The sequence below is a fragment of the Molothrus ater genome, chromosome 2, assembly GCF_012460135.2.
Source record: "Molothrus ater isolate BHLD 08-10-18 breed brown headed cowbird chromosome 2, BPBGC_Mater_1.1, whole genome shotgun sequence".
NCBI classification, from domain to species: domain Eukaryota; kingdom Metazoa; phylum Chordata; class Aves; order Passeriformes; family Icteridae; genus Molothrus; species Molothrus ater.
Genome location: NC_050479.2, coordinates 20,900,132 through 20,925,909, shown reverse-complemented (window position 1 = coordinate 20,925,909; position 25,778 = coordinate 20,900,132). Strand labels below are relative to the sequence as shown.

The 25,778-nt window shown below is 41.8% G+C and overlaps 1 protein-coding gene across 1 annotated transcript in view; it reads left to right on the top strand.

The window, feature by feature from the left end:
* The first annotated feature begins 306 nt into the window (after positions 1 to 306).
* Positions 307 to 25,778, top strand: part of TBL1X (transducin beta like 1 X-linked) — a 195,190-nt gene continuing 169,718 nt past the window's right edge. The window contains exon 1 of the mRNA XM_036381681.2: positions 307 to 783. The gene's annotated coding sequence lies outside the window, so the exon portion shown is untranslated. The remainder of the gene's footprint in view (positions 784 to 25,778) is intronic.

The following is a 25,778-nucleotide window of genomic DNA, read 5'->3' as shown; positions in this document are numbered from 1 at the left end:
CCTGCGCGGGCCGCTTGAGTTTGGCCGGACCGGCCGCGGGGCCGAGCGCGCGGGGCACGGAGGGCGGCCGCGGGCACCGCGCGCCGGGCCGGCACCGGGGAACGCGGCGCTGCCCGGCGGGCGGGGGAGGGGAGGGCGGCCCTCCCTGTGTGCGTGCCTGGTTTGTCACCGGGTTTCAGTTGCGGGGGGGGTGTCAAAGCACAACATAACCACAGGCGGGGCGAGGGCTGGCGGCACCCCGGGGCATCCCCGGGGGCGTTGGCGGCGGCGCCTCCTCGAGCTGCGCGTCCCGGCGTGCGGGACCGAGGCAGGTGGGGGAGGGCGCGGCCCGTTCGCCCCCCAGCCGCCCCGGCCCTCCCGGTGCGCCCCCTCCCCCGCCGTCCCCTCCCTCGCTCCCGCCCGGTGGCGGCGGCCCCGGGCGCGGCTGAGGCTTCCCCTCGGCGCTGCTCCCGCCGCCGCCGCGCGTCCGCACCGGCCCCGTCAGCCCCCCCTCACCGCCATTCCGCCCCAAAACTTTCCGTTTCCCCCATCCCACTCTCCGGGACTTCCTTGTGCCGCCCGTGCGCGCGGAGGGGGGGGAGGAGGCGTGTGCGGCGGCGGCGAGGGGGGATTCGCAGCCTCCTGGCAGGCTGGCCGGGACCCCGGGGGAAGAGGAGTTGCACCATGCGCGGCAAGTGAGGGAAAGTCTCCGCCAGCAGCAGCGCCGCCGCCCCCCGCAGAAGTTGGGGCTCTCCCCGCCCGCGGGAGCGGGAGCTGTGCCTTTAACGCCCGCTGCGCCGCGAGGTGAGTTCCCGAGGCGGATTATTCATCCCGGGGACCCTGTTGTGGTTTCTTTTTCCCCCCGTCTTTTTTATTATTATTATTATTATTATTATTTATCTTTTTTTAATTTCCCCCTTTTCTTACGCTTGTCCTTCCCGGCGCAGCCCCCCGAGCCCAGCCCAGCCCGGGGCCCGCTGCCCCCCGGCGTCCCCTCTGCAGCCTGACCCGCCCGGGGGGGAGGGGGTCGCTCAACTGCCGCTTGCTATGACGAAGTTTTCTCAGCCCGGACGTTTTGGGTTCTGTTTGGGGGTTTTGGGGGTGTTTTCTCAGGGCCGAGGTGATGTGTGTGTGTGGGGGGCTGCCGTACCCGTGGCGGGTGTTTTGCAGCTGCCCCCGGGCAGAGCGACCCCGGGGCGTGGGGGAGGGGAGGGGGGCAGTTTCTCCCTACTTCTGAGACAGTATTTTAATGTATGGGGGGGGGGTTATTAAAAAAAAATAATAACTGCTCAGGGAGGGGGGGAGAGAAATGCGAGGTATTCACGCTCCAGTGTGGAGTTTGCAGAGCCTGATGGGGGAGGGGATCCCATTCATCGCCAGGGCTTGAATCAGCAGCGGGCGGAGGGGCCGGTCGCTCCCCTACACCGAAGTTTACTTCCAAGTAGGTAAACAAGTTCGCTGCTCGCCCCCCGCCCCGGGCCCAGCCCCCCGAGCCGCGCTGCCCCCGGCCTCGCTGCCAGCGCCGCGGCCGCCGGCGGGGCCGGGGTGCGGGGAGCCCCTCGGGGCCGGAGCTGCGGGGCCGCCGACCTGTTGCACGTCCCGGGCCGGCGAGCCCAGCCCCGGGGCGGCGGGGCGGGCGGGCGCCCTGCCCCCGGCGCTGTCACCGGGCCGGGCACGGTCCCCATTTTGCGGTGCGCGTTGAGTCTCGGCGGTGGGGCTGAGGTGGGTTCGGTGCGCGGCTGAATGTCGGTGTGGTGTGATGTAAAGCGAATGACCCTTGACCTATTTAGTGGTGTGTTGCTGGGTTCTCGGGCAGGCATCCTGCACGGCGCAACGAGGGGCAAAAACACCAAGCCACACCCTAAAAGTTCGGCTCGCATATTAATTCCTCAAAGTCGGCGTTTAGACGGAATAAAGGCTGCCCTTTATGTGTTGCCTTAACATGCCTCTGTGCTGTTCTCCACGAGGATTCGTACGGCGTTTCTCCCTCCCTGACGCACGAGCCTGGCAGTGTGGATGTGGATGTGTGCGGTGGGGGAGGGGAGGCGGGCTGCTCGGCGGGGCTCACCCACCACCTCCTCCAAAAAAAGAAAATATTGCAGCATAATCTTGCAGAAACCGAAAATATTCCATTGCAAAGGCTGATGATTTGAAATAAAATGGAGTGTAAAATTAAAATTTCAGGATTAGTGTTTTAGGCTAATAGTATGAAAATAAACATGTTGTGCCAGAGGGAGATCTGATTGTAGGTGATAAATACAAGGTATTTACTCTTGACAAATAAAATGTCATATCTTTCTTCTTACCCCATTTATTTGTGGTCTTTTAACCAAGACTACTTGTGTGGATGTGTAAGGTTTAACATCATCTACCTTGTGCACCATGTGACTGCACATACTGGGTTTAGGCCTCTCCCTGTCCTGCAGTCAGTGTTCTGTCATGTACAGAGACATTGGGCAGGTTTTAAATTAAATATATCCATTCTGTGATAGCAGATGTTGTTGGCAAAGAGAGCCAGATTTGTTCTAGTGTGTGTTTTGGCGTTGTTGTTTTTTTGTTTGGCTTTTTTTTAAACAATTACAGATAATAATTGCAACATCTCAACGACAGCAATAGTAAAACAGGGAAGCTTTCCCACAGAAGATTTGTAGAGGACGTGGGAGGAAAAAGGAAAGCAAGAGGGGGAGGATGCTATCACATTAAAAATGCGTTAAAGCTCTCTTGTGCTATATGTAATAATGGTAAAAACAGGGCAGATTTGAGCCGAGCTGCTGTAGTTGTCTCAGTGTTTAACACCTTCAGTGAGCTATGCAATAACCAGGGGTAGGGCAACCCTGCATGTACAGACTGGGGAAGGAGAGACTGGAAAGCAGTGCCAGGAAAGGGACCTGGGGGTCCTGGTTGATGGCAGGTTGATCATGAGTCAGCAGTGTCCTGAAAGCCAGGAGAGCCAACCCTGTCCTGGGGGCATCAGGCACAGCATGGCCAGCTGGGCAAGGGAGGGGATTGTCCTGCTCTGCTCTGCACTGGGGCAGCCTCACCTTGAGTGCTGGAGGCAGTTTTGGGTGCTGCAATATACAAAAGACATTCAGCTGTCAGAGAGTCTCCAAAGGAGGGCCATGAAGGTGTGAATGGCCTTGAGAGAAAGCCCTATGAATGAGGAGTGGCTGAAGTCCCTTGGCTTGTTCATTTTTAAGGAGACTGAGTGGAGACCTTATTGCAGTCTACAGCTTCCTCACGAGGGGAAGCAGCAGGGCAGACACTCTTCTCTGTGGTGACCAGTGACTGGACCCGAGGAAATGGCCTGCAGCAGTGTGTGGGCAAGTTTAGGTTGGATGTTAAGAAAAGACTCCACTCAGAGGGTGGTTGGGCACTGGAACAGGCTCCCCAGGGAAGAGATCACAGCAGCAAGCCTGATGGGGTTCAAGAAGCATTTGGACAATGCTCTTGGGCACATGGTGTAATTCTTGGGATGTCCTGTGCAGGACAGGACTTGAACTTGATGATCCTTGTGGGCCCCTTCCAACTCAGTATATTCTATGATTTTAAGGTTGTTTTTTTCACCCCTGAGATGAAAAAGTGTGTCTCAGAAGCAAAGAGGATTAAAAATTACACATACGTGTGAAGACTGGCAACTACACAACTGTCCAGGTTTCTTAGGACGTAAAAAAGCCCTCGGGAGATAAGTTGGCATCTGAATACATCTTCCCCCACCCAACTGAGTAAGATGACTCCACTGTTCTCTGCTATGTCACTGCTGTGAGTTATGCTACTGCTTATCTTATTTTTAAATGATTGCAGATATTCTCCGCAATAAGTATCTAAGGAGCAAAACTAAGTTAAATCATTGCTAGGGAGGGGGCACCTGGAGTTATCAGGTTCCGCTCCACCAGTTTGCCCAGTTTTCACCAAATCATAGAATATGCTGAGTTAGAAGGGGCCCACCAGGATTGAGTCCAACTCCTGACCCTGTGCAGGACAGCCCCAAGAATCCCACTGTGTTTTGAACTCTTATCAGACTTGGTGCTGTGATCTCTTCCCTGGGGAGCCTGTTTCAGTGCCCAGCCTCTCTTGGGATGAAAAACCTTTGCCTGGTATCTAACCTAAACCTCCCCTGATTCCGTTTCATGCTGTTTTGGTCCTGTCACTGATTGTCAGATGGGCTTTTCTCATTTTTGTGATGTCAAGGAGCAGAAGTAGACGTGCTGTCTGCTCGGTATGTCTGATGTGCCATGGCTCCTGAAGAGCTTCCTGGACAGAGAGCCGTCCTCTGGCAGCAGCAGCTGTTGAAGGCCTGTCATCCCTTTGCTTGGAAGGAGTAGAGAAGAATGTCTCTCATTGTGGATGGGATCTTATTTCTCAGTAGCTGAGATAAGTCAGCAGTGGATTGAGCGGTGTGCTCGGTTTGGTTCATTGTGCAGGTGAGGCTGGAAAAGCCCTCCCAGGTTTAGGTTTAGGTTGCCGGGTGATTGCTGCAGGTAGTGGGGTCGGTGCGCGCTTCAGTGCTGCCAGCCCTTGCTCTTTGCTGCTGCTACGAGTCAGAGTTAGAATTCATCTTGTGTTAAACTGATGCTGTTTGTATTTTAGTAGTGCCAAGGGGCCCCCATTCAAATCAGGGTCATTTGGGGAATATTATAGACGGTGGTTCTCTCCCTAAACAGGTTGTAATGTAAGTGAGGGAAACAAAAAGCCAGGAGGGAAAATGCTGGAAAAAACTGACTCAGGGGAACGGCAGCTGATTGTAGTGCTTTATCTGCAGGACCACGGTGTGATCTCAGCTGGTAGGAGAGAGGAGAGTTGTTAACACCTGGCAGCGCTGCTGCTGGTAAATCTGTCTGCTCTGCCCAAAGAGGGGTGGGCGTCATAACGTCATCCATATCCTGGATTCCCTTTACTACTGCTCTTCTAATTCCTAGTATTTTAGATTATGTACACCAGCCTGCCTATAAAGTGATCCAGGTTTTGTAACTCTTGGGACAGCTTCTTTTTTTTATAATCTTCATTATGAGGCAAGATGGAAGTAATTTTGTAAACTCTTTTTTCAGCTCCTAAATTAAAACTCCGCTCCCTCTTCCCCTCCCTCATCTTTCCTATTTTTAGTTAGGAGGAAATAGCTGACCTCTTTACAGCAAGAACCCAGACCCCCTGGGTGCCATTTATAGGTTTCTACCAAATGGCCTACTTGGACAAGTTGGTTGAAATTAAACAAAAACATTGGAACTACGGCTGTACATAAGGAATAGCAGCCTTCCTGTCAGTACAAAATCTGTCATTTTAATGACACTGAAACAAGCATACAAAGGTGAAAAGTACAGTTTAGGTTATTTTTCTTCAGTATACAAGAGAATATTTTAAAGGCTTTTGTTGTTGTTCTCTGATCATTGATATAATGGAATTTCATTTAAGGATGACTGATAGTGTTTTGTCTTACAGTCACAGGAAGTCCCCCAAAGTTAGGGCTGTGTAAAAGCTAGAAGCAGTCAAAGAAGGTTGTTCATTAAGAAAACATCATCGTTTCTTACCAGTTGTCTTCATGTGTAGAGATTTTGTCCTAGACAGAGATTTATAAATTATAGTTACTAATGTTTAATAATTCTGTAGAAATATAAATTTGCTTCTGCTAGTTTACCAAAAGCACATTTAATTCCACAATGGGTATGTGACAGTTGTTGAAAGTAAAGGTGCACAGGCCTTTTACACTGCTTTTCTTGAGCCACTTTTCCTATGCGTATTTGTATTTATTTTAAGTGATAATAAAAATACTGGCCTGTAGCAATAGTTATTGCATCTCTTCATTTGTTTTTTGAGAGGAGAAAAATATATTGCCTCTGTTACCTTCTGTTGGGGTCCCAGCCACCAGGCCCTTTCTATACTTTGGGGCAGCTTGGCGTTGGGTGCATCTGAGGATGTGGCTTCCATCTTTATAATCCTGTCCTCTTTTTGCAGTTAAAGGGGCATCATGATGTTTAACCTCATTTCCTGACTGTCTCTATTGTTAGTGTGACTAATTAATATGTGTCCTGTTTCAACTGGAGTGCTTGTAAAACGTCATAATTTTGTGTGAAGTCACAATGGAAATTTCTGCCAAGAACCCTGTGCTATTCATGCAGTACAAAATCATGATGATAGTACTGTAGTAGGAAGAAACAATTATTTTAATATTTTAGCTAAGTGCATTGCATAACTACATTTTGGCTTGAGTGTTGAACTACATTTTGGCTTGGGTGTTGAACTTTAGTCATTTGCTAGGCAAAGTTCATGTGTATGAGCAGTGCCTTGATGCTTAGATGACATGACTTGGGCCCTGTTCCTGAGCAGATGAGCAGTACTAATAATGTCTAATAATTCTCTATATATGTGTATCAAAATACTCTCTTCTAAGTAGGGAGTTTGATTGACCCTTTGCTGTTGGAAGGTGAAACAAGACCAGTGTTCTCCATTAGTATGTAACAGTTGCTCTATACATCACTCCAGTGCCATTCAAAGTGTGATTGCTTTTACTGAACTAAGTTTCATTTCAGCTGCTAATTCTTAGTTACAGTTTAACCTCTTACCACTGTGAAGAGACATTAGGAGGTGTTCTGTTATATAAAATCATAACTCTATTAAATGGAAAAAAATGTAGTAACATGATTTTATGGGGTTTTTTGTATTGAAATATAACTTTCCCATACCTCCAATGAATTACCTGATAGAGCAAAAAAGCAACATTTTTCCCTTAGACATTTAAATTACTTGGGAAATATGCTTTGACATTGTCTTCAAGAAAACAAAGAGGATTTTACTTTGGTGGATAGATTCCTTTTGTCATTCTGCAGCATAATGCATTTGTTGTACTCCTTTTTGAAGGCAGCAGACTGCACTGGATGTACAGTGACAAACTGGCTTCTGCTATATTTTGCTGTGTAGCACCATCAGCTCTTCATCAATCCTTTGCCATTGAATAGGGACCCTGCAGAATATTCTCTAGTTCAAGTGTGAAGCAAACTATTTATGATTTATATTTCCAAATCAAAGTCATGTTACAGAGGCCCCACTGAAAGGGAGCAGTTGCATTGATGTGATTAGCATGTATGCAGTGTTGTTGTGCTTCATGCTTAGAAGTGTCCACTGCTGAGTTTGTGCTAATTTGAACACAACCCCATAGCCTACAGCAAAATAATTGGAAAGATGTTCTTCCAAAAGAATTGACCGGCACAGTGTGCAGTTAATAAATACAGGAGATTTTTATAAAGTGAAGTAAAAATACGGATTTTTTCTTTTGTAAACTCACGTGTGTTGGTAACAGAATGAGGAGTTGTTATAACAACACGATAGTTTCAGTGTCATTTAGCAGCTACAAGTTGCCTGTTCATTGTATGAATGGTTTTAGTCTGGTTGCTACTGGCAGAGGGGATGTGTGTGTCCAGAGACCCATTAGTATTAGACTTGTGTTAGCACATAGTCTCAGCTGGGATTGTTGAACAGGAGTCAGTTTCACAAATATTAATTGTTTCAAATGAACTATACTAACTGTTGTGAGTGCAGGCATATGCACATAGATACACGTACATGGATAGCCTTAAGGTAGTCCAAAAAGTAGTTTTGGAGAAAAAAGGTGTGACCCTGATGCTGGAGAGTAGTGGCAGCATGCACACCCTGACTCTCACACCCTGAACTAGGATGTGCTCAGGTCAGCAGCACCAGAGGTGTTGCAGAGCCAGTGAAATGACTGTAGGCTGGGCCAGGCTGGATGTCAGGGCCAGGCTGGATGCCTTTTGGGAGAAGGCAGAGGTGCAGCACCCTTTAATTATGTGCTCGTTGAGATGTGGCAAGGTCAGGAGTGCATACTGTGCTCCTACCTCTAACTGAGCCTGGTGAGACCAGGAGGTGACAGCTGGGGCTGGGACATGCATTCAAACATCAGAATTATGTTATCTTCATTTTTTCCTCCTTTTAATTTTTTATTATTATTATTTGGTTTTTGGTTGCTCTTAGAAGTAAAATTTAAACCCTGATCTTGACAGAGGGATTGAGGTAAAATTGCCCTCCTCCATAGTGTTCTCCACAGATAAGGTGAGTTTGCTGACAAGTTAGGGCTGGGAATCCAAGCACAGACAGTGCCGGTTCATACTGGGGGGATTAGTTTCCAAGGATATTTATCTGTTGCTTTTTACAGTCACAAAACAAACTTTAACCCTTTTCATACCTATTTTACATGCACACATGAGTTAGACCTCTAAGAATTTGGATATAGAATTGGTTGAAACACATGAAATATTTTCTAAATATTTCAGAAGATATTGGTAATGCTGCTAACTATGTGGACTCAAATATCTCTTCTTGTATCTTAACTTTCCTATTTGCTTTTGTTTTGACTTTTTGAGTGGTTTTGTTTGGTTTTTTTGGCTTTTTTAAAACTTTTTGGCTTTACTATTGTCCTTTTTTAATGTAAGAGCATCTGTAGTTTGTATAGTTTACTTTTTCAGTTGGTGACTTTAAAACTAAAATACTGTAATCTGGGAGGCACAGATAAAAGGCATGCTGAGGATTATTCTGATGAGGAAAACATCTTCTTTCCTATGCCAGTTCTCAAAAAATGAAAGCAAGGAGCAGAAGCAAGTACGTTTTTAGTAACATTGCATGGTGTTCACAAGACAGATTTTATATCATTCTGTGAAAACTATTCAAGGTTCCTTTATTTTCATTTTGACTACTACTGAGTTTGTTTGGGCTGCTGGTGTTGTAACTCAATAACAATGCTAATTTGTATTTGGAAGAATCTGGTTTTGTACTAAAAAACCCAAACACTCTCAGCTCTGATACTTCCGCTAGTATCAGTAAATGTCTTACATAATCAGTTAATTTAAATGAGCCAATTAGTTTAAAATTAGTGCATGACAGTGTATCATAAAAATTCATCCAGCTTCATTCTTGCAGGATTTGATGTGCTTGGAGAAAAAAAACACTGAAGCTGAAAGGGTGGCCCAAAATGCAGTATTGGAGTGGAAGGAAAGAACCTATTCATTACATACAGCTCAAATTTACTAAAGCATTAACATAATGGTTTCCCTCACTGCTGATGAATGAAAATTACTTTGTGGGAGACCACCATCCTGTCTTTACTACCTAGTCTGGTAGTGCTGGGTAGAGGTTAGAAAAAAGTGTGGAATGTAGCTTAAGCCCTCCTGGGCAGTTTCCAAGGAGGAGGAAGGTGAGTGGGAGTAGGCCACCTCAAAAGCTAGGATTCACTGTTTTTAACTGGCTGACCATCAAGTGGACAACTGTTTTGGTTTTTTGGGTTTCTTTTTTTTGCTTGGCTAAGGTGGCATGTCTTCAAAACACTTAATCCTGTGCATTTCTTCAGTGTTTTGATGGTAGTATAATGGCATTATATGAGGGTACTTTATAATATGTTATTTTGTGGTTACAGAAATGGCTTTTTGTGCATGACTGGTTTTTGTAATGTTTTACGTATTTGTATGCATATGTGCCTCACTGTGGATTCAATCTTTTATTTTAAATTTTGCTTAGGCCAAGTGATAAATTCTTCCTGGTATCTACTATGTTACCAGCAGCATGTATTTTAAGAAATAAGTTTAAAGAAAAAGTTTAAAAAACACTTGAAACATGGAAGTGTTCTGTGTTCTCTAATGACAACATGTTAAATGCAATTGTAAATTGTCAGTTTGATCATGGACGCTGAATGATGGCTCTGTAGATAAGATTTGTTGTGCACAGCAGATGTCTGTGTACATGGAGTCCAGTGTGAAAGAAATTTAATTTCCTCTTACTAAAAATAATATAGTGACCTGTATCTTCTACCTGTTTAAAATGTGCTCAGATAATTGCAGTGAATGATTTTGTAGTTGTTTGCTCCTGTATTCATTTTGCCATGAGCTTTTGAAGGACCACATTTTTCCTTTTTTTAAATGTAAATTCGAATATATATATATATATATATATATATATCTATGGAAAGAAAGATCTGTTCCTTTAACAACCTCACAAGGCAGTTGATAGGGCACACCTTTTCACAGCTGGGTAAATCATTTACATTCAACTTATAGTGCAATGTTGTACTACAGAATTGCTATGAAGACTTTATGAATGACAACTTTTGAAGAATTTTAAACAGCAAAGCACATTGCCAGTTTATTTTGTTGCTAGTTTATTAAAACATGTGAATGTTAAGCTGTACTTAATAAAGTATAATCCCATTTTTCCATCAGCTTATCCATTAGGATAGCAAAGTATCAAAGGAAAATTATGGAACAAAAAGGTTTTTTCTCCCTTTCAGTGTTCAGTTTAGAGTTAGAAGTAATGACTGCTTTAATTTGTTAATCTTCTATTAATCTGTAAGTTAGTTTCCTGGCTAACGGAGTTGGGTTTAGGGTATTAGTTTGCCTCAGAACAAGCCTTTGTTGTTTTTTTTTTTTCTTTTCTTCAAGCTTTTTGTAATTGCTTTTAAACCTTTCTTTTAATTACCTCCCTCCACCACAGCAAAAATCTTTTGGGGTTTGCAGTGGAATTTAAGAGGTTTCATTTTAATGGATATTTTCTGTGTGACACAGTCTTTAACTCCAGCAAGGACAGAGTTGATAATACATTTGTGTTCTGAACATTCAGCAATGCCTGTTGTATCTATGGCCTGATGTTGCAAAAATGTGTTTGGATGTGCAGGAGATTTCTAGGGTCAGGCCTTATATGATGGCAGCACAGATTCTTGACTGATGAAGTAAACATTTCTGAGCCTTTTTTATAGCAGCAGATGATATGTGTGATTTTAGCTTTAGTCCCAACAGGCAGCGTTCCTGTAATGAAGTGGAGATTGCAGTGTCCCTCTCCTTTCCCCTAGCCCACATAAGTAGGGTTTCTTGTATGGCATAACTTCCATAGTCTCTTTTGAGTACTGTTCTTATCTGAATCTTCTCCATGCTCTTGGAAGTTTCTTTTAGATGGCAGACATGAAGTTGATATTTAGAGCCTGGTTTCTTCAAAATGTGCAGGAGCTGTGTTGGCTATGTCAAAATTTACTGGGCCTAATATTTTGCAGTATAAAGTGTAAGACTTGGTTGCAAACATACACACTGAAAAGTGGCCTGCACAGGTGGATGGTTGGAACCTATGACCTTTTTTCAGGTGAAGTGCCCTTAGTTTTTCAGGCAAGGCCATGTCACAAGGTGTAACAAACTCTAGCAATGGCTGGCAAGCATTGGCAGCAGGATGGTCTCATGGCCTGTCTGGACCATGAGTAGTCTCAAAAGTGTTCTGCCAAATGTGACCTACCACATCCAAAGCCCAGCACGTTGGGACTGGCACTGGATGCTTGTCTTGTGTAAGGGCTGCAAGCACCATAGCCTCTGTGGAGAGAATTATCAACCTTTTTTATTCTAATTTGCTGTTTTTCTCTGGGGTGATTGCTCTGTGTTTGACTGCAGTAGATCAGGAAAATTACACAGAAGGATCGTGACATTTCTTTTTTTCACTTTAAATATTAATTTTCTAACATTTTTTTCATTTGATGACTCAAACATCCTACAAATAGTTGTCTTAAAGAAATATGTAGCTACTTAGGCTATTAGCATTGTCCTAATTGTTATTTTTGTCTTTGGAAGTACATATGGTACATTCTGGTGTCTCAAGTGGAGCCAATGTCTTGCCAGCCTATTTAAAGTGCTAACGTATGTGAGAAAGTGTGCCCTGTGGCCTGAAACATCATTCATGTATTTGCCAATTGCCTCAGTCTTTTAATTTCTGTTTGTATGCATTGCATTTGGTTAGGTTGAATTTATTATTGATTTCAACTGTTTGCAAATAGTCTACTGACAGAGCATTTGCTCACGTCTCCTTTGAGCCAGCATTTTACCCTCATTAGTCTATGGATGTGTTCTTTTGACTGTTTGCCAAATGTGTTCATAAAACCGGTGAAATTAATAGAAGGAAAAGTGGGAGCGCTGTGTGACCTGTTATTTGTGAACAACATCATGAGACTGCCTTTCAGTGTTTGACCATAGACCACTACATTTATTTTTTCCCCCCATGTTTTCCCTTTTTATTCATTTGGGTTTTTCGAGCTTCCCATCATATACAGCCATTTGCTCAGCAATGTTAGTTACCTTTTTTTTTGTTGTCATATTTTGGTTTGATTTGGTTTTGAAGACGAAAGCTACTTAGGTAAATAACCACAGTAATATTTACCAGTTCTGTAATTCTGTTGTTTCAAATAATGGCTTGCAGGCTACTGGGGTACACAGGGTTGTTTTTATAGAGAACTGTGAGGTTAAAAAAAAGAAGGAAGTCTGTTGTCATTGTTCAGTTTTACTGTGCAGGGTATCTTTATTGGTCCATAGATTTAAAGGGTTTTAAAAAATGGTCTAATTATGTTGTAAACTTCTTTAAGATGTGATGATATCTATTTTTATGACTTTCTGCTTTGTGGGTGTATATGTCATTATGCAAGTAATGATCCTTGTTTTCTCAGAAGATAATTTATACCAACATTACATTTTGGCATCAGTTTGGTTACGTTGTGTAGATATTTATGAAAATATCCCTTCTCTTTTGTAGGACTGTGAACTGTATTTTATCTGATAGAATACAGATCTGGCTGATCTTTAATTGCACAAAGAATAATCTGTGGAGAAGCATTTGGATTCCCTTAGTTTGTGTTTACCAGGTCTGTCATATAGGAAGCCTGCTCAACTGATCTTTCTTTATTTTCAGGGTCTTATGCAGTACTGGTTTTGTTTTTAGACTACATCTATTTATATGGCAACATCTGATTTCAGTAAATCCAAATTCTTGCATCTTAAAATGTCAAGAATTTTGTTACTTGATGTTACTACATTTGTGTTCTCTCCTTTGCTTGAGAGCAGCACTCCTTGCTAATGTTAGGAGGGGTGAGGTAGAGGAGGTGTGTATGGTGAGAGTGGGGGTGGGAAGTAAAACAGGCTCTGGCTGTTTACACATTCCAGGCAACCATAGATCTGCTCTCTTTGAGGCCTGAAATATTTTCCTTTTCACTATCAGTCTTGCAGATCTGGGGTATTTGGGCACACTGCCAATAAAAGTAAATAGTAATGTGTTAATCTCTCAGATTGAAATATATTAAACTGTTTTACCTTTTTGTGTGTGTGCATAAGAAGAAAATATTAACTGCCCTTTATAATTAATATATGACATTTCTAGAAATACTGGAAGCTAGGACTATTGCTATAATTTCTCAAAGAGTTGCCTATAAAAGGACAAAATAAATTTGACTCCTTTTGTCTTGCTAGTTTGTTCCAAAGGGAAAGTTGCCTAGTCAAAATATTTTTGCTAACTAGATTTTCTCTTTTCAGCGTGATAACCATTGGGTCAAGGAGCTGAGGATGACTCCTTTTTTCTCATTTCTGTGTAATGCGTGTATATACATGCATTTTAAAAATTTATTTTGTGGTAGGCTTAATCTGCTTTATAGTCTTTCATTTGATCATTCTGGTTTCCAGCACTTCTATTTCAGAGTCCTGATGAAATCAGATACAGAAAGCCATCCACCTGCATGCCTTTTTTTTTTTTTTTCCCCAGTATTGGAAATTATTTCCTGCAGCCTGCACTGAAGTAGACTGAGCAGGCAAGCAGATGAATAATGATTTCTTCCAGGTTCTGCATAATGTAATGAACAGACCTTCTGTTTATTATTATTTATTATCAATATTTGTATACATGCCATTTCCTTCCCTGAAGCTTGCTTTCTTGGGTTTCTTAAAGCTGTATGCTATGTGTGAAATTATTGCTTTATTCCAAGAGGTGCAGTAATGCCACTTTGTCACTCCAGCAACTTGCTTTGTCACTAGGACTTGACATGGCCCAACTTCTTGCTGTAAATGCTTTCCAAACAGAATGTGTTGCCCTCCAGAAATATTACCATATCACAGTGGCAAACACAAAAAAGACAGTCCCACTGAGGTAACAGCTGCTACCTTCAGTCTTAGGACCATTCTAGCACATACAGTGCAAAAGGTAATTCAGACCATATAGTTTTAAGCAAATTGCTTAAAACTCTCTTGCATAGCTGTGACTGCCATGTAAGCTGCATTTAGAGGCATTTTTTGGAAAAGCTGTGGGCTTCTTCAGCTACATCACCAGCAAATTGGATAAACTGGTGATGTTTCTCTTGACTATGTTTTTAGGAAAAAAAGCGCTGTTCTTATCCTGTAGCAACCTGGATCTAAAGCCAGAGGTTTTTTAGGGTTGCTGTCAGGCGAGATCAGACTGTTGAGTTTAACCTAAATGGAAGTAAACAGGAACATTACCTGCACCTCATTATTTCTGTGCTTTTATGACAGACACTCGAGACTGTTTGTACAGTGGCTATGGCTCATGCTGATTATGTTGTTAATAATTGGTGTCTGTAGCATGTGTACTGGCTGTGTGATTTAGAAGCCAACATTTTTGAATATAAATAGCTAAATAAGTGGCTTGTTTATCAGAAGCCTTGGATAGGTACAGCTCCAGTTGAAGTCAGAGGAGTTGGTGCTGCTTAGTGCCTGGATAAATAATTTGTCTTAGTACAGGGATGCATCATAACATTCTGACAACAAAAATTCACCTCCATCTTTCTTCCCGAAGTTAAATAAAGCGTTATGTTAAAAAATATTTTAAAGAAAAAGATCCTACCGAGTGACTACTGTCAGTCTGTGTGGAGATGGGTGGATTTTTTCCCATGTGCATAAGTTTATTGAAAAGGAAAAACTTGACACTGATTCTCAGCAGCAACTTCTCATATTTACTATATGGGTGACTGTGCAGGTGATACATGGTTTGTGTAGAGGTTAGAGGGTCTCTCTTGTAAATTGGTACCAAGTTTGTTTACCATATGTGTTTAGTTTCATTTAATGTAACATTTGATGCAGTGAGAAGATGTGCTATTACTGTAGTAGTGATTCTGCTTAATATTTGTTACAAATATTTCTGAACTAAAAAACCATGAGAACTTGTTTTGTGGTTGAAATAGTAGGAACTGGGAATCTTGTTCTTCTTTAAATAAACAATAGGTGGTATAATGACCTAATAAAAAAATAAAGACCTAAATGCTTCTTAAAATTTGACAGATTTACTTATTAATTATGTGTATAAATATCTAGAAATCAGCAGTATCAAATGATGATATGATATATGATATGATATGATATGATGATCACATTCTTACTATGTAAGAATTACATGCAAATTACACTGGCTTGGAGGTTTCTTCTTTTTTCTCTAGCTTAGAAGTGTTGTTAAGCTGGTTAAGAATTTAGTGTAAGGTATTTATTGGAAGTAATTTGATGTGAAGAACAAAATGTGATGTACTGTTCTGGTCCACGATGGAGTTAAGGAGCTATAAGATAGTAGCTTAGACGTCTCATTTTTTTTCTGTTTTTGTGTAGGTTGAGAATATTGGCCTGCATGAAGCATACTGTAGGCTGTTTAACTATTGACCATTAATTTCAAGCCACAGAACCTATGAAATGAAAATTTAGACATACATTTAAAGGTTTGATTCTTATCCCTTTTTGCTGGTAACAAGTCTTTAACAGCCAAAATCAATATAACAAATTTGCATTAACCTAGCAAAACAGTTGGGTTAATTGTTCGAATTTTACAGCCTGATAGCTTTCTCTAGAATTATTATTTAGTACTTTTTTAAAATTCAGAATATTTCATAGAAATCTTAGTTATGAGTCTGGCTGATGCTGTGAAAAACTGCAGTCACAGGGGCATGCAGCTTGTAATGGAAACTGGCTGTTCTAGTACTTAATTTATTTCTTCAGCTCTAGTGATGGAAATGTAACAACACTTCTAGTAAATCAGCAAGCTACTGTTTCAAGAGACCTTTCATAGGGAAATAGTAAGAAGTAAACCATAATAATTTATAGACAAGGAGCACAATCTGGGCCTTGCAGGAGGAACCCTCACCTATCTGGCAGATTTCTGTTGATCTTAGGCAATTGTTGTTTCCAGGAGGTTTCTCTCACCATTGGTTTCACAGTTTTTGAACCTGATAGTTTCAAAGTCTATTCTCAGCTAGGCTGCTTCCTGTGAAAAGTGATGTTTGGTGAGGTGTTCATGTGTGCCACATCATGCTGCTGAGAAGTAAATTGTTTTCATCCTGCAGTTCTTGCTTCACTTATTACATTTAATGTTCCTTTTGAGAGGGAGAGGGAGCGAGAGAGAGTGAAGCAAACAACAGTGCTGATCTGGTGTGGTTTTACTGGACAGAGAGGCATGCATGCCAGCTTTCCCCAGGTTTGATCTCCCTGTGTCTTATCCATGATAGGTTTGGTTGATGCTGGTAGCAAAACAGTAGCTTAAAGAGACTGATCCTGTAAAGGTAGGAATTTACACAGCACCAGTTTCAGCCTTTAGTTGAGAATTGGCCTTTCTGAAAGAGAAAATTGGTTCTGCAAGCATTCATACATTACTACAAATTGTTCTGTTGATGAGTCTTTAAATAAAATGCCATGAAAATACACCAGAACAAAATAAAATTAAAAGAAAAAAAAACCAAAACAACAACAAAAATTCTGCCCACAAAGCCAACCAACCGAACAAAAAAACCCTTCAAAAACCCCATACAAACCAAAAAAACAAGCCTCAACATCCCCCACCAAAACAAAGTTAAGCTGATGACACACTTGTCAATTGAGCACTGATAGGTTGCCTTAGGACATAGGTGCTTACATTTTGAATTGATTCTCAATTGTCAACTTGATGTGTGTGGGAAGTAAAGTGAACTTTTCATGAAAAACATTCTCATAAGAACAGTTGCTATTCGTGGTTCTTCTGGTACATGTAGGTGTATGTTTGGGGAGAAGGGAAATCACATATTAGTATTTTCACATCTAAATCAAAGAGTTGCCTCACTTATCTTAAGCAATGAAGTCTTTAGATCATACCCAGTTGTTTGTCTGCTGGACAGATATACTTAATTTTCCAGTAAAAAAAAGGCTTTCTTATTTCAAAAAACTTTAATTTTGTCATTATAACTTTAGTCACATTAATTAAAATGCTAGTGATAAAAAAATATTTATACAAAGGAACTCATTATGCCTAATGGTACCAGATCAGAATTAGGCGAAAATTTTTACATTATCCGTCATGCTTCCTTGCATCAACATACCTTTATTCTAGTTCTTTCTGCAGTAGTTTGCAGACTGTTTTGGCTGTTGTATGATTGTCAGTACTGTACAAGTTGACACTGATCTAAAAAGGAGCTGTGTTTATAGCTGAGAACTCATGTTTTTACCAGTTAGAAATGTCTTTTTCCTCCTTGAAAATACTTCAGTGTAGAAGTTAACTTAATAAAGCCATTTCCCCCTTAATATTTAGACTTTCAGTTCTTAAACATTAAAACCAAAGTGCTGTTAGCTGTATTTTGATAGGCAGAAATGTCCAGGGCTGGGTTGAATGGGGCTCTGAGCACCCTGGTCCAGTGGGAGGTATGTCCCTGGCCATGGCAGGGTGGGTGGAACAAGATGATCTGTAAGATCCCTTCCAACCCAAACCATTCTATTATTCTGTGAATATGTTGAAGTTCAATTTTAAATAGTTCAACTTAAAAAAACCACAAAAACAGAAAGAAAGATCTCTTTCAAATGTATTTATGTACTTATTTTTATGAAATATGTGTCTTTATTGTAGACCAGACATTTCCATCTTATAGGATGTGGCTGTAGGTGTTCAATATTTATGTCTGTGCTTAACTGCATACACAATGGTTTCACAGGAATAGAATAAACAGCAGTTGTGTACAGAAAGCTTTGTGTTCGTGTGTGTGTATGTTTAGGACCTGACCTTCATTGCTGGTTTATAATTCCTAAGAATTTCCTATCTGAAGTTGAAATGTTTTAAAATCCATCTTACTTCTACTTTGTAGATTTTAAAACAAGTACCAGGTAACTGAGAGCTTTCCATAGGCAATGAACACTTACTTGTTGAGCCTTCTGGTTTGTCTTTGTGGTTCATGTTTAATCTTTGGGTACCCCCAGCCCCCTCTCAGTGAGGGCTGGGCAGAGGAATGTTTGACTGCTGCCCACAATACTCTTAGGGAAAAACAAGTCTGTGAGACTTCTATGTAAATAACACAGCATTTAGTAATGAGAAAGTTAGCAACTGTCTTAATTGCTCATGAGACATATCTGTGTAGAATGTGCTTTGAAATTTTCTTTCAAGTTATCTCCCTATCTCTGGTCTGAATTTTATATCCACCAGCATTGCAGACTTACTTATTCTGCAACTAAATGGCAGAAGTGTACATTTCAAACATTGTCTAGTCGCAGTTAGTTCCTCGTGTTACAATCCTCAGAGAAGTTAATGCTCCCTTCTGAGACGAAGGAGGCCTGTCACCAAAGGAATTGAATAAATTATAGTGGTATTCAAAGGGCAGAATGAAAAGACAGGTGTTGGGATTGCAGATGTAGCTTTAGTCAGATGAAGGAAATGGTTGTAAATATGCAGTCTGGTTCATAATGTAGGAAAAAGGGGACTCATGGAGTTCCCAGACAGTGTGTATGTAGAGTTTGGATAGTTTATAAATGTTTGAGGTGTTTTTTCCTGCTTGTGTGAAACAGGATTTTTCCGAAGCTTTCTGTCTAGGGCAGGCACTAAGCTTCATTTACCCAGCCATTTTGAGAAACAACGTGAATGCCTTTTGTATTCTTAAAGGACGTGGTTTGCAATATTTTCCAGAATTGCTGTGACACAGCCTGTGGGGCTGTGTGTGTGCCCAGTGCTGGGGAGCAGGCTCCTGCCCTGGCAGGGTCTGTGGGGCTGTGTCTGTCCCAGTGATGGGGAGCAGGCTCCTGCCCTGGCAGGGTCTGTGGGGCTGTGTCTGTCTGCAGTGCTGGGGAGCAGGCTCCTGCCCTGGCAGGGTCTGTGGGGCTGTGGGGCTGTGTGTGTCCCCAGTGCTGGGGACCAGGCTCCTGCCCTGGCAGGGTCTGTGGGGCTGTGTGTGTGCCCAGTGCTGGGGAGCAGGCTCCTGCCCTGGCAGGGTCTGTGGGGCTGTGTCTGTCCCAGTGCTGGGGACCAGGCTCCTGCCCTGGCAGGGTCTGTGGGGCTGTGTCTGTCCCAGTGCTGGGGACCAGGCTCCTGCCCTGGCAGGGTCTGTGGGGCTGTGTCTGTCCCCAGTGCTGGGGACCAGGCTCCTGCCCTGGCAGGGTCTGTGGGGCTGTGTCTGTCCCAGTGCTGGGGAGCAGGCTCCTGCCCTGGCCTGCCCAGCACTGCTCTGTGCCGTGCCTGGCTCCTCAGGCAGGCTGCTGCTCACAGCTCTCCCCTGACCCGGGTGGGGCATCTCCTGGGACAGTGTAACACGTTTGGTGGAGCCTCTGTGCGTCTCCCCTGAGAACATGAGAGAGAAAACTTTGCCAGGGGTGTTTGTTGTGGCAGAAGGCATCAGCCAGCAGGCGTTCTGAGAAGCCAGGGAGGAGGTGAACAGCAGCAGTGAGAGGCAGCAAGGCTGAACTTGCCTGGCACTGCCATATGGCTGCTGAAATATTGCTGGCAAATCGCTTCTTGCTGGTGGGCAAGAGGGCTGGGGTTAGAGGAGATATGAGCTGGTGAAGAGGGATGGATGCCAGCCTTCCCTGGGTTCTAGGGGCTGCAGGATGTGCCCTCCTCCTCTCTTGCCCACTGGCAAGGACCGTCCATCATTTGTGGCTATTGTTTGATGCAATTAGACTTTATTGACCAAGATGACCTTAATAGATAGGTTTCATTTATGTATCTTGGTTTTATTGCAGTTTAGCCATCTAAATACCCATGAGGCTCTTAAAATAACAAGGATACTATTAATTAGAAGCTAAGGATTGTAAGCTTAAAACAATACATAATTTCTTCATTTGTAACTACCTCCAGGTATTTAAAAATAGACTTTCACTAAAAATGTTTTGGTAAGTGATAGCTGATTAATATAAGAAAGAAATCTATGTAATTTTCTTTTTTTTTTCTTCCCTTTTTGTCTCTTGCTTATTTTAGACACTGTTGTCACATTCAATGTCATTGTAGTTCTCCAAGGTCACTGTTTTTCCCATCTAGTCTGTTGAGAGTTTTACCCCATGGTGAAGGTATTTTTTAAATAGTAACATGAAATAATTTTCGAATCCATAAAAGCAAACATAAGAATTACAACTGATTTAACCTGTGTAACTACCCTGCTTGTTTGAAATTGAGAAGATTTCACAGAGACGGTGTCTCTTAAAATGGAGGGAGAGAGAAAATAAGTGGCATTAGCTAAATGGAAGGTCTTAGAGCTAAGAGCCTAATATGTAATAGAGTGGTTTTTTGCTATTTTGCAGTCAGCAACAAAATGAAGCAAATACATTGGACTAGAAGCTGAAGTTTTCTACTGTGAAATGGAAATTTATCTGGTATATTGTACTTTTAAAAATATATTGTTTGTTTTTCTGCTAATGAGTGCATGCCAGATTATTGTTTACCAGTTACCATTATAGTCCAAATCAGAATTGAAGTTGGCAGAACATAAAGGAAATTTTGAGGCAGCTAAATATCATCATCCGGAGCTTCATTTACAGTATGTGTTTGTGACTTCAAAAGTACCATACATCGAGGAACAGGCATATTAGTCACCAGCACAGTTCAGTTCAAATAACTCTTTATTTTTATGAATTCCTATTTAAGAATTGATTAAAATATCAGTATTACTGCCTTTACAATGGAAAAGCTGGTTGTCTATTAAGAATAGAGCTGCTTAGACTGGAATAGCAGACTGGAATACAGTACTTTTGTGTAACTGGGAAGTGCATGTAAAGCACCATGCTTTTCCCTGGTGAAGTGGCCTGCCAGGCTCAGGTGCTGGGCAGTGTTTTGTTACTGAGGTGTTCTACTCTGCTGACAAGTAGAGCCATTTCACTGGATCTTAGCTCACACTGCCTGAATGTAAGAGTATGAAAGGGTTGAGAGAGAAAAGAAACGGAAATAATCAGTTTGTGTACCGTGGGGACATTAACAGCTACAGCTAGAGTGACTTCTGTCTGATTTCAGCACTTGCCAGCCAAATCCAGAGTTTATATGGTAAAAACTAAAAGGTAGCTCAGCCCACAAACTTGCCTTGGCTAGCATGATCTACATGGGAGCTCAGGCGTCTTGAGTAGGTGTATGTCACCTGTCTAAGCATTATCGAGGTTTTCCTAAGAAAGAAAATCCGTAGTTTGGATTTGTAAAATCATATAATATCTCAAGTGTAAAGGGGCCCAGAAGGGGTCTAACTCCTTGCTCCTCACAGGAGTGCCTAAAACCAAACTGCAGGATTAAGAGCCTCATCCAAGATGCCTCCTCCAGCAGGCCTGGTGCTGTGACCATTTCCCTGGGGAGCTGTTCCAGTGCCCAGCTACCCTCCTGGTGAAGAACCTTTTCCTAATGTGCAAATTGGCATTGTCTGTCACTCCATTCCTCCCAGAATAGAGTACTTGGTTCTGTTAAGCATCAGCCACATTCCACAGTGTTAATGAGCTCAAAGATAAGGAATTCCTCCAGGTGTTGTAAGGATTAGTGGCTGAGGGAGGGGGTAAAGGAGACCAAAGTCATGCCACTCCCTCACTATGGGAAGAGCTCCTGGCTAGTTTGTGGCTCATTCCATGGGGCAGCACTGACTGGCCCGGTAGCACATGGATCCTCTGGATAATAGCAGGAGTTTGTGAGGCTCTTCAGCAGGCCTGGTGTATGAAAGTGTCAAAACCCAGATTATTTTAGTTCTGCTGTTTATGGAACAACATATTTATTTGTTATGTGAGCTGCAGTCTGGTATGAACTTAATTCAAAGCCCGTTGCAAATGCCTATTTGCGGAAGGGGCGTGAACTTACTCTTTTTAAAATACATTTTTGAGTGTAATTGTGAAATGCAGATAAAGTTATAAATCCATCCGCAAACTGACTATTTTAAGGTCATCTAGTCATGTTTCCAGAGATTAGATTTTTACAAATGTGATATTTTTAGCTGGATGAAAATGAGCATATACCACATGCTGGAGGTATGAAGCAGCTTTGTAAGCTGTAAGTTTAAAACCTTCTGTTTTCAATATGATGTTTTTAAATCTAATGGTGTACAGTATTTGTCAAATGCTATATTATTATAGTGTAGCACAATTCTAAATGCAGAATCATCATATAAATTTATCATGCAGCTAGAGAATTTACGCTGATAATTAAGACTTCTTATGTAGTTAATTTCTGTGATCCTTGCACAAGGACTTTTTGTTCTATGCTATGTAAAAAAGCTTGTATAAATTTCTTTTGTGATACTGGGTTGTGATGTGTAATACATAAAAGCTAATTTATCTTTAGACCACATTTTCATCTTAACTTACAATAGGAGTGTGGATTTTTGTTACATTTTAATTGGTTATTTTTGATTATGGTCCAGCTGACATTTCAAAATATAGCTAATATGTAATAAAGTACCTACCTCTGTGAGTATATATATCTCTTGAAATCAGTTGTGGTACAGTTCTCATCCAGACTGATCCTAGGAGTGCATCAAACAGCATCAGCAGCCACTCAAAAGAGGTGATTTGCCCTCTGTATTCAGCATTGGCTCTCAGCTTTACCTTGAGCACTGTGTGCTCTTCTGAGCCCAAAATTTAACAAGGATGTGAAGGTCCTTGAATGTGTCTAGAGGAAGTCACCAAATGTAGTGAAAAGGGCTGGAAAGCATGTCCTGAGAGGAGCAGCTGAGGACTTTGGGCTTGTCTCCTTGGAGAGAAGGAGCCTGGCAAGCAACCTCATTGCTCTGGATGGCTTGCTAAGGAGGGAAAGCAGAGAGGGAGGTGCTGATCTCTTCTCCCTGGAAGGCAGTGAAAGGATGTGTGGGAATGTCTCAGAGCTGCACCAGGCTCAGTTTAGACTTTAGACACATCACTTTACCAAGAGGGTGGTCAAACACTGGAACAGGCTTCCTGAAGTGGTGGTCAATGCTCCAAGGATAACAGTGCTTGGACAGTACCCTTACAAAGTGCTTTAATTCTTGGCTAGTCCTGAACTGGGACTAGGGAGAGTTGTAGGTCCCTTCCAACTGTTCTGTTCTATCCTTTAGCTGTGAAGCTCCTCTTATGTTTGTTACTAGACCTGTAGAGCTTAGTATCAGATCAGGCTGAGCATACATCCTGTAACCATGCAAAACAGAAGGGAAAACAAAAGTACCTAGGCATTCCTTTACATTTGGACTTCGTGAAAGCCTGCTCTGAGTGTGCATTCAGCTATTTTGGAGTGTCCACTCTGGAGAGTCAGGTAAAAGCATTTGTTACAATCTGTTCTCAATACTGTTTTCCAGGTATAAGCAGCTTATTCTCCAGTAACGATGTCAGTGTAAAAACCAGTGCAACAGCCTAGTGCCACATGTGTAGGTGGAGCTATTCTGCCAAAGGTGATGCCATGTTTGTTTTTTTTTTATTATTGTAACCTGTCTAAACCTTAGTCCATTTATCTATCCCCTTGCTGTAACCCAGCAAGTATCAAGGGGTTTGAACTGCATTGTATTAGATTATAAAACCCTTCTCTAATAATGAGGTGCTTATTTTCAGCAGTGGTTACAGAAAATTTAATAGATATAAACATGACTTAATGGAAAACAGGGAGATAGGACTTGTGAAACGGCTGTAGAGTGGTCGCTGAGCTGCTGTGTATGTTCCATTTTGGTATAATAAGCAGAGCATTCTGAAATCATGCAGATTTTCTATCAGAAAATTTGCCAGTTTTTATTCTGGAGGAAAAAGATTATATTGGTAATTGGCAGACAGATCAAGAGACATACTGGTTGTCCATGGTTAAACTCACCATGTCTGATGATGATTTTTCCTGGATTGACACAGCCAGGGTGTGATCAGTGCTTGCTTTTGTTTCCTCATTATGCTGAAATTTAATTACCTGTATTTAGAACAAAATCCCCTGAAACTGGAAACCATTTACATTACTTTGCTCTGTTTTTTAAATGCTACACCCACAATAAGTCATTTCCCTCTTGCTAGTTATAGCTGTAAAGAAGTGGTGCTTTAAGGGAGGGACCTCACTAGGTGGTTGGATGGGATGAGGTACATGGATGGAATGGTTAGAACTTGAAAGCCTCCCTTCACCTGCTTTTGCTCTGCACATTCTACTGAGAAATTATTAACAGGTGCTGAAGGCATGAGTGCTGCCTGCCCTGAACTCTCAATGCACAAAGAAAAGATCAAACATACTTTTTTTTTTTTTTAAATAAAAGGAAACCACTGGAGTTGGAATTTGTTGTGAATGAGGACTAACCTGACAATACTTACTGAATTTTCAGTGACAGTGAAATACAACTATTAATAACCACATCAACTGTTCTTTTTCAATCTGTTTTTCTTGTCCTACCACCGGGAGGACACTGGCAGACTGAGGAAGGATTAAGAAACTATTTTAATCAAACATTAAAACACTCTTGAGAGAGGTATGGCTGGGGATGCTATGCTCAGAAAGAGATAAAGACACACTTCCAAAATAAGTAAGATTATTTTCCTCTCCTCCTTTGCTTTGTATCAATGCCCATCCCATCCTCCACATTGTGTTTGTTAGCCTGTAGATTTTTGAAAAGATAACATTGGCTTTCTCTCCATATCAAGATCTCAATCCCATTTGCATTGACATTTTAGCTTTACGAGGGAGAATGCATTATGTAAAGTTTCCATTAGCCTGCAAAATATTAAATTAAGTGTTGAAAACATGAGTTGTTTGTGGTGAGTGAAGCAGAGCAAGCCATGGAGATGATTTGTACTCGTCAAAATTAGATAAAGCTGTTTGGTTTTTGTAGGTTAGACAGAATGTAGCCTACCTCTCACTTTCCCTCCCATCTTTTTACCTTTGTTTAGGAAATTAAATAGACAGAACAAAGGCCAAGTTCTTAATAACACAAGTGAAAGCGTAACTATAATTTGTAGTTGGAAATACTGTGAGTAACATTTGTGGCCATACGTTCCTTTGGCAAGATGTTACATTCTCCTTAAACATATAATTATGTGTCATTGCTTAATAAGGAGAGAACTTCTTTGTCAAACATTTCTCTGTACTGTTAAGCTTTCAAACTGCATGTTGTAATAGAATGTTTTGGAAAGTATCAGAAGATTCAACTGCTGCATTTTTTTTTCTGGTGGGAGATAATACTGTTACAGGATTAACTGTAGTCTAAAATGGGTAAAAGTGTAATATGCAGTGGTGTATTTGTGCATAAGTAGTACAGGAATATAAATGAAATCAGTCTCAACATGCACTCATGATAACATTCTTCCAGTTTGTTTACAAAATGAAAGAGTATCTGTCTCTGGTAGAAAATTCCGGGTTTAAAGCAGTGTCTTACTATCCTTTGAAGTGTTAAATCCTCCTGGGTTTCATTTTTTTTGGCACAAGAGTAGTGGATGTTTAAGAAGCCAACAACATTAGCTTGCACAGGAGCATTCCTGTCTTATTTTTGTTTCTAGGTCTGTTTCCTGTGTTGGGGGAAGGGCAGTGAGAGCACAGCTGCTCCCAAAGTTCAAGATGAAGCTGCTTCTTCAGTGTGTATTAAGCCTTGGTCACCATTTCTTACTGGAAGTCTTTAAATGAGCTTTAGTCTGATCTTCAATTGTGCTTTTATAGGCATGAAATCTCCCTCCTTTCCCCCCTCTTCCCTGACCCTCCATCCCACTCCCCAGCAACAAAATTCACTCACTAATAAAACAAAACTCCTGATTATCTGCAGCATAAATATCGAAGAGGACCCTCAAAAGCAGAGCATTTTGATGTTTCTGAGTTCAGCATCTGCTTGATAGAGCAATTGATCAATATTTGTT